We start from the raw sequence: 9,400 nt of genomic DNA on the forward strand, positions 1-9,400 counted from the left end.
TTTCAAATGAATATCTACTTAGAGATCAGTTGTGCATTGGAAAAATTACATAATTGGGTTAAAAATGAAAACCAAATTTACAGTGAAGAATACTTATGTGCATGGTTTACACACTCCAGCTTCTTAATTTTATCCACCTCAAGAGAAAGGTAGATGCACAGTCACCTTGTGTAGATTACATTCTACACCCCTGTAAAGCCAGTCAAGGTCATATTTAAGCATCTTCGTCAACAACAGTGCCTGAAGTGTGCAGCCATTTACAGACCACTCAATATGAGGGCATTATTGTAACCAGCCTCTTTTGCCCACAACCCTGCATTTTCAGATAAGACAAGATAATTGTTTTGTTTTGAGAAAACCGAAGCTTGAAACTCTTAAAAGACCTGCAATTTACTGCAACGTGACCCAGACGTAACAAAGGAAGCAGGAGGTTAATGGCTGCCTGCACCAAAAGTCTCTCAATCATTCTGCAGTAAATAATTATGGAAAGTGACATTACAAGTAGCCATGTGTGTACCACAGCTACAGCCAGTTGTACCACCTATATGCCTCAAACAGTTCCATAGGGTATTTGGGGGTTTGGGGTTTACTTTTCAGATTGATTTTTGGTGCTATACAGACTGACATTTTGTTTGGTGCAGCATATGCACTGAAAGATCTGCTCACCAGATTTGCCATTTCACTTGCTGAAATGATGAGAAGGGACAATAGAAACCTAGAGTTACATCTCTTCACAGAGACCGACTCTTTTGACTGTTTGAAAAAAAAAAGGCTTATCTCTGTAGCTAGTTTGAAATAAAACTCAATTTTTTGAAAAGGAGTTTTAGTTCCCTATTTCTAAGGAATGTAACTATTTTCATTAGCTGGGATGTTTGCCAAATTTTAAAAACAACTTCTAAAGCGTTTGTAGTAAGCAGCTAAAAACAAAACAAAAAAGTTAGTTGCTTCCCAGAGTTTGTATAATGCCATTATCTAACTGGAACAAAGACTATTTCCTTTAATAAGCTAGTATTAATGAATGAATCTCCATGCTCTGCAGATTTCTATTGTCCCTAGTCACAGGAATGAGGATCAGTGAAATGCTACAATTAATCCACATCCTTCTGCAATCTTCCTACATTGGAAGAGAGGCGAGGAAACACCCCTGCAGGAAAAATAAACCTCAGAGGTTGGTTTAAGACTAAAAAACCCACCACTAGGACATTCACCACTTAATCTTACACAGGCAGGTCAAAATTTTAATATAAATTACTTTTGCCATCACATAGCTTACACATTCTTTGCTCCTTTTTTTGGAGGATTCTCAAATTGATATCTAAAGACTTACATATGATATATAACTGTTATATGGTCTTATGACTAAGAAAATTTCTCTGGTAACCAAAGCTGATGCCATATATGGTAGTGTTCTTGGCATATACTCTATACGCCTCAGACCACTTCTACATTCTTTCTATTCAGCTAATTATAGCTTAGTAGCCACTGGTAAAGATTGTGAAGACCCTGTCATTTCTACAGAATAGAAAGGCAAGGCTAGTTACTGCAATTCAGCCAAATAAAAAGAAAAGAAAAAAGGTTAATAAACCACTCCCTTGAAAAGGAGAGGTACTCCACCTTTGCAAAATTGAACTGGCTCACTGCAGCTGAGCAACAGAATCACCACTGAAGCAAGAAAATAAGTTGGTCTATACAGGAATTGTACATGATTTGAAAATGCAAAAGTTATAGCGATCAACTAATAGCTGCAACCTTAATTTCCATTGATGCCTCAGAGTTGAAACTTAAACAGTTTCTGCAAGCCTAATGCTAGCTTCTCATCTCCTTTACTAAAACTAGGAATTTGTTCTCCGCAGCAAAGAAACAAAACACTCAAAACACATGGGTAAATACAGCGAGACATTATTGAAAACAGCTGCCTTGTGGTACAAAATACAGTACAAGTATACGGATGTCATTAAAACATCAAAAATACTATTGCTCCCATACAATTTAGTAAACATTCTTGGCAAAGGAGAAAATTTGAAAAGAAAAGCTATAAAAAATGTTTAAAAATTCTAATGTGAATGATGTGAGTAGAGAAATAGTCTGAAAAGGGCACCAATGTTTGTGACTCTTCTATTTCTTTGAACCTAAGATCAACATTATTCTGAGTCATAGTCTAGTTTTTTTTTAAAGGCCTAATTTTATATACATAAGTATCTCCCTCCCTCTCAGCCACCCACAAATACATGAAAATGACCGTTTTGTATATTACTTATTTCCCAATAAATAGAAAACGATTGTATAGATTGAATACCAAAATAAGATAATAAAAAGGATATGCAATAAATTAAAAAGGCAGCTCAAATAAAGGGCAGGCATGCAGTTAAAAAATACTAAGATTGTGGAGATGGGGTTACTTGCCTCCTGGTTGAGAAGGTGTCACACAAAGAATACCTGAAAACTTTGGAAAGAACCTTAGCTCCCATTCAATTCAAAGTTTCCTAGGCCTGTGACATTTCTAGAAATACCTTTTGATGGGGTGGGATTAACTTGATTAATAAAAATCATTTCTACTGAAAATCCACTTAAAATATAGAAGAGGTGATCCATGAAAACCCCAACTTTTATTCTTGAAAGACAGCTGGATAAACTGGCCAATGCCAGTATGTTGCAATTTCAAGATGTTATAAAAATGTTTCCAGGATATAGTCAGCATATTCACGTTCACATCAATTCCATTCACAGATGGATTTCAGCTTCCACCGGGTGCACTGCTTTAATCATTCATCCATCATTTGCCAACTTTGATTGTGAGGTACTAATAAGATGGATCAATTTCTTAAAAATTTGTTTTAAAGAATAAATGATGCTGGAATTCTGAACCTGAGGATCTTTAGTATTTGAACAAATCCACAGATTAAACTGAAGGTGAATTAAGACTTCAGTTTTAGTTATTTCCAACTTCTCTGTGAGGATGCATATTCCATTAAAGCTCAGGCTTGTAGCCATACTGTCCCTTTTGCAGAAAATCATCAAGTTTTACAGTTAAAAATGCAGCCAATCAGTGGCTATAACAGCCAAATTAGCCATAATTCACTTGCTCATATGCTAGAGCCATGGGATCTGGCTCTCATTCACACCAATGCCACTTCTTGGTAATGACCTCCACCTTTAGAGATCAAGGGAAGAACTTTAGTGAGCAGCAACCCATCCACTCAACGAGTTTGCCTTGTGCTTTATGCCTGACGTATTGTGCCTACCTCAGCAACCCCCAATGTAAAACTGCTTTTATTTTTTGAAAAAAAAAATCCTTTTGCCCAACTTTTAAACTATTTTAGTAATGAATTCTCTAGTTCAAGCATTGGCTTTTGAATTTTTGCATCCCGGAAAACAATTCTGCAAAGAAAAGACATGGGGCCAGGTTCCATGCAAAATCATTAAAAAAAAATCCAATTTGTTTTGATTCACTGATGGCTTCTTGAATTCTTTTTTGCCTTGTCCATGATTGTGTAAAGTTGCATTCCTTTTCATAAACCTGGACTCTCAGGACTGGGTAACTGCAAAGGTCTCTCTGTCTCAAGAATTTCCGTGAAGATCTCGATCCAAAAGGCTGATTAGAATAAAGGTGAAGGATAGACACTGCAACGGCGGCTCGGCCTGGAGAGATCCTTTAGATTTACCCAGGTACAACACAAATTCAACTGTTATACACAGATGGATCTGGGTAAGTCAGATGTGTTTAGGGGCACAGACTCGAAATCTATCCCCTTCAGGATTATCTAGATGAGCTTAGGAACCTCGGGTGGGAAATAGAAGCTGAGATACTTGCAGGTGAGGAGATGCTGTTGTCCTCTGCAGGTTGCTGTCAATTTCTGGAACTTTACTGCTTTACTCACTGTTCAAGACTGTTGTCTTATGGTTATTTCTCTTAACTATATTATTTTTTTTAATTTTGTTGGTTTTTTTTTCTCCCTTGGTGGCCTCCCGGGCTCCCTCTCCACTAGCTCACAGGGGAATGAGCAAGAATGGGAACTAGCCAGGGGGATGGGGGGTGGGGGGCGCGGGTAACAGGGTGGGGGAGGCCAGGGGGGAAAGCTGCCATTTCAATCCTCATCCACCTCCTCGCCTTAGGACTCCTCACCACCCCCCCAGCATGACGCTTGTAAAGCTTATCCCTCTGCCGCTCCTGGATTTCTTTCATCTCATCCGCATACCGGCAGAAGGCGCCACCAAACTTGCCCCAGGCCTTGAAGGGCATGGTGATGGCATTGCAGTAGGACGGCTTCACCTCACTCACACAGTAGAAAAACTCTGTACTTGTTGCAGCCCACATCGAAGAAGAAACGTTTGGAGTCCACCGTAATAGAGGTGCCCTCCGGGAGTTCCCCGTACAGCCCCCCCCCCACCGGCACCGCCTCTTGGGCCTCTGGCCAGCTCGTGGTCTTCACCTCCGTAGTCATCGAGGAGCTTGGCGAGCGTGTCGGAATTCGATGAGACCTTGCGCAGGCAGCACGATGGTCTGGCCGCTCTGGAGGCCGCCAGGCCCTGGGCCTGCGCTAAAGCCGCCGACGCGGTTGACGGTCTGGCGGATGTGCAGGAAGGAGCCGCGCTGGTTCTCCTTGAGATCCAGGTAGTACTTGCAGTTCTCACACACCAGGAACTCGCTCTTGAGGTGCGCCGGCCTGCCGCCCTCCTCAGCGCCCGCTGCCAGCTGCTCGGGGCTGCTGGGGCCCAGCTGTGCGTAGTGATCGATGAAGTCGCCCAGCGAGTCACAGAAATTGGCCGCCACCACAATCGACAGCGTGAGGCGGCTCTTGGAGCTGCCCGTGCCCACCTCTGCGATCTTCAGGAAACCGCCCTTGGTGTTCTGCTTCACATCCAGGTAGAAGCGCTTGTTCTGGGTGTCCAGCCACTTCGAGGCCAGCTTCTGCTTCTCCTGCTGGCCGCCACCGCGGGGTGCGGGCTGGAAGCCTCCCTTCCCGCCACCGCTGCCGCCACCACCGCCGCCGTGCTAGCTGCCGTTGTTGCTGTCCACCATCTTCTTGGCTACTGCCTTGCCGCCGCCCACTGTGCTCTCGCCCCCGCCCTCCGCCCTGCGGCTCGCGCTCCAGGGCCCCCCAGCCTTGCCTGTCGGCTCCTCATGCGCTCCCGCTGCTCATCGCCGGCCGCCGCCATCCCCCATCCCCCAAGGAGAATTCTTGTGTGCTGGGCCAGTGGCTGTTACTGAGCTGGGGTACTCTACCCAAGTGGGCTTCCAGGTGCTCGCCAATGGTGACAAGGAGACTGTGGCCTGTCATCATAGGGCACCACCACCATTGGGTGACCACCTTCCAGGCTGCCTTTGCTGACCGTGATGACCGAAAGGCTGCCATACTTGCTGCCAGTGGTGAATAAGCCCATTTTATAGAGAGGAATTACTATTCTTAAGTGCGAAGACTGGCATTGGTTGAAGGTCACACGGCTGGAATGTATGGATTTGTACTCTGCTCATGCGACATTAAATTGAGTGTCAGAATTGAGCACCATCCACTGCAGGGCTGGTTGGAGCAACAGCTGGTGGGGTTCCTCCCTCAGGATCTCTGACTCAGTGTGTGTCTGTAAAACCCACTCTTAACTTTCACCTTCTACCTTGGGTAGCCTACATCAGGGTCTTTGGTTGAGTGCCAGGCTGTGCCTGCTGCCTGCTGCCTGCTTGCAGGTTGGCCTGCTCTGCAGCCAGCAAAAGCTGAAAGTGTTTCATGTACCATGCACACCAGAGACTCTAATGCATCTATGCCAACATCCTGAGGGCCACTGCCCAGCAGAGAGCACAGCTGAGCCTCAGAGACCTAGAAAACCTCTCTTGGAATGCTGGCTCTGTTCCCTCTTCCTTTTTGTCACACTGTCAAAAAACCTATATGTTCTAGACCAAGGAGTGGGTGGCTAGGCCAGTCCCTAATGGGACTTTGTTGCTGTACATGAGCACTTCTACCTGCCACATCCTGGGCTCACAACCCACTGGTATAAGTGCTAGATAATCAGGCCACCACTTCACACTTCAGGATAAAAGAAGCTCACCTGAGGTCTTGGTGCAAAGTCTACATGTTCAGGGCTTGTGTTACTAGCCACGTCCTCACTAGGGGATCAATAGTGTACTCTCTGGGGCTTCTTCCTCTCTGGGAATGACCAGGCCTTGCTTTATTCAAAGGAGTGGCATCTTAGGCAGATCCAGGAGATGCGCAGAATGGATGTGTGCCTGACTTTCATGTAGAGACTTAGATGACTGAGCCAGCCATGGACGGACAGGGAAATGCTTCTGCATCCAAGTTGCCTTGATGAATTCTTACTTAGAAGATGACCTGGCTCTAAGCAGATCTCAAGGGGAAAACAAGAGTAGATGGGCTGGGCCACATCTATAATTCTAGTACTTAGGTGGAAGAGACAGGTAAAGAGCAGCTGGAGGCCAGGGTTTAACTTCATAGTGAGATTGTCTCAAAAGAAAGCCAACGACTGAGGAGGTAGACCAGTGGTTAAAGCAGTTTTCTACTGTGTGAAAGTGTCTGAGTTCAATTTCCAGCATTCTGAGGACAGCATAGACACAAGCTCTGTTTCCTGACCTCCTTTCAGAGGTAAAGGACCTAGCCACTTGATCAAGGTGCTTTACAATGAGAAAGACACCAATAGTACCTCAGTCTTGCACTGCCATTGAGCCTTCTTAATCTGTCTGTCCACTGATATGGACCAAGTCATGACTTCTGTTTCCCCACCACTAGGCCAGGGGACCCTTCCCTGTCTGTTCCTTCTCAGAAGGAACACAAGCCATGCTTCTCAGGTAGAACCAGAGTATTTTTGGCAGTTCCTTGGACCTGTTAGTCAGGCCGTGGACCTCAAGGAATCTGCTGTTCAAATGTGTGCCGAGGACCAGCTCTGTCGCGACGACGGAGGACACCTAGTGGAGGAACTGCCTCCGTCGATGTGGATGTGTAGGGACTGACAAAGCCACAGCTGAGGACAGAGATGGGGCCAGGGTCGCAAGGCTCCTTCCCCATTTGCACTTATCTCTGGATTACACCCAGCCATGTCCTCTGCTGCTCTGATACTGGAGATCGCTAGCAATAGGGGATCACACTGTGCATCTGTGGATTCTGATCTATGCCAAAGCATAGCCATTGGGAGTTGGTAAGGATTGCTGAAGAATGTCCTCTGGAGTTGGGGGGGGGCTTTCATGATGTGATGTGTGTTGGCACAGGCGAGGGCAGTTCATAGGGAGTGCTGCCAAATCCCTCTTGAGGACTTCCTGCTTACCTGTTATCCTGCCCATGGTTACAGCTGGACTTGAGGTGGTTAGGTTGTGAGCTGACAGATCAGAGACCTTCTCTAAACAGAGCCCTGAGTTATCTGGAGGGATGACTTGGCCCTGTCTGATGGCATGGTAGCTGCTACCCAGCTCTGGCTCTTTTGGCTTAGTGGGTGTGGAGGCCATCGTGCAGGTGAGGAAGGTCCTTTCCTTCTGGCAGCCCAAGGAGGAGATGTGGTTTGTCCCTACCTCTGGGCATTGCATTTTTGTCTTATAAGCTTAAATGTCTCTGGTCCTGGAGGAGCTCAGAGTCCAGAAGCAGAGAAATGACAAAGTAAGTCCTGACAAACTTGCTTGTTACTAGTGGCAAAAGGTAGCCCAAGGTGTAGGCTGTCAGGCACTCTGGACCTCAGACATGCAATTATTCTAGTCCAATGCCATCAAGACCTGCCCTGCAGGCAGAACACTTACGTCATGGGAAGATATGGTGTAGTAAACGCCAGGTGGGTTTGCCATGGAGATGCTCTCCAGGGTCAGACTCTTGAGTGGGGGTGGGGAACTTCACCTACCCCTACCAAGTGCTGAAGGGCATTCTTTCCACTAGGAAATAGCATTTTGTCATTAATGGGAAGGGAGTTTGGGGGACAGATTGCATAAGCAGGGTACAAGCAAGATAGCTGGTAGCGAGTGGTGAAAGCTGCACTGCAGAATGAGGAACAGGAGGCTGTAAACAGTTTACAAGGAGCCTTGAGTAGGTTGAGGTTTAAGTGAGCTCAGTGGGCGAGACCAAAGGCAGAGAGACTAGTGTTCAAGGCTAAGACTGAAAGGGGTTTTGAGAATCGTGAGGGCCCTGAGGTTGAGGTAACAGAGGTAGGATTGGGCTTGGCTGTATGGGGTTGTGGATGCAGGAGCATGAGGGTTGGGACATGAGGGAGTGGTGGCATTCTGGCCTGTGCACATGGCATGAGTGAAGAGGGAAGGTACAGGGAAAGGACGTCTGAGGGCTCACTGGAGTCTGGGGCTAGGCCCTTGTATTGGGCCACTGAACCAGATGTGCTCGTAGTCTCTGAGTGATGCCTACACCCTTGGGAAGCAGACACACAGAAGATGAGCCTTTTCCAGGTTGCACCTACATACATTCAGGCATTTGATCTGTGTAGAGATCTGTGGTCCCATTGTGTGTGGTCAGGTTGAATTGGCCCAGGTCACTAGACAGGAATATAGACATCCTTTGCCCATAGGTCAGCTCTGAGGACCAGCAGAGTGGCAGAAGCACAACTGGAAGCTCGGTCCATGGAAAATCTGCACTATCCTTATCCTCCTTTTCCAAAGCCTGAGGTATCAGACACAGCAGGACAAGGCACTGCTGTCAAGGTACATAGGATATGATCTCTCAGTGGTAGCTTTTGAGAGTGTGAAATTGAGTTAAGCTGGGCAGTAATCTTTATCGACAAGAATCAAGGTTTCATTTTAGACACAGTATAGGAGGCATTAGCTGGTGAGTTACTGCTCCCATCGCTCAGCTCCATGGAAGTTTGTACTGGCCAGCCCAGTACTGTGAGTCCCATACAGGCCCATCATCCTTCCCCCTCTGGGACAGGTGGGAGGCCTCATAGGGACAGACAGCAAAAGACAGGGTCCTTGCTGTCCCAGAGCCTTCACTTGGATTAGCTTGTCACTTGACACTGGGAGGCAATTCTGGCCTCACTGTCATCTCTCATCCCACATGCCCACAAGCATGCCATGCCAACCTACCATCAACAATACAAGTCTATGGGCTCTGTTGCTGTCAGGGAAGGTGCCAGGCCCATCTGCATCCACGGGGACACAAACAGCCCCAACAGCAGCCACCCCATTCCCCTCCCTCCCACCCTCATTCGCCTTACTGCCAACATGCCGCCCCGGTCTTTTCAGACTTGTGCACAGGAGATGACCCCAGCTGGCAAACATCAGCTGACCCTCCACCTGCCTCAGTGTGACCACTAGGCACCTGCGTTGGTCACTCACTTGGGTGAGTGTGTGTGCACACTTGTTCCCACACAACACACTAACACTGGGTCGGGCTTACACACAGTCACACAGAGCTTTCTCTGCAATTACCACAATGCCCTAGGCACCTTCCTTCCCCAGACATCCTTGAAA

At 46.7% G+C, this 9,400-nt stretch overlaps 1 pseudogene; it reads right to left on the reverse strand.

Moving 5' to 3' along the window:
• Positions 1 to 4,085: 4,085 nt before the first annotated feature.
• On the reverse strand, positions 4,086 to 5,020 carry LOC138838658 (transcriptional regulator protein Pur-beta-like; annotated as a pseudogene).
• Between the last annotated feature and the right edge of the window lie 4,380 nt (positions 5,021 to 9,400).

Source organism: Dipodomys merriami, unplaced genomic scaffold, assembly GCF_024711535.1.
Source record: "Dipodomys merriami isolate MVZ:Mamm:240054 unplaced genomic scaffold, mDipMer1.0.p SCAF_2865, whole genome shotgun sequence".
NCBI classification, from domain to species: domain Eukaryota; kingdom Metazoa; phylum Chordata; class Mammalia; order Rodentia; family Heteromyidae; genus Dipodomys; species Dipodomys merriami.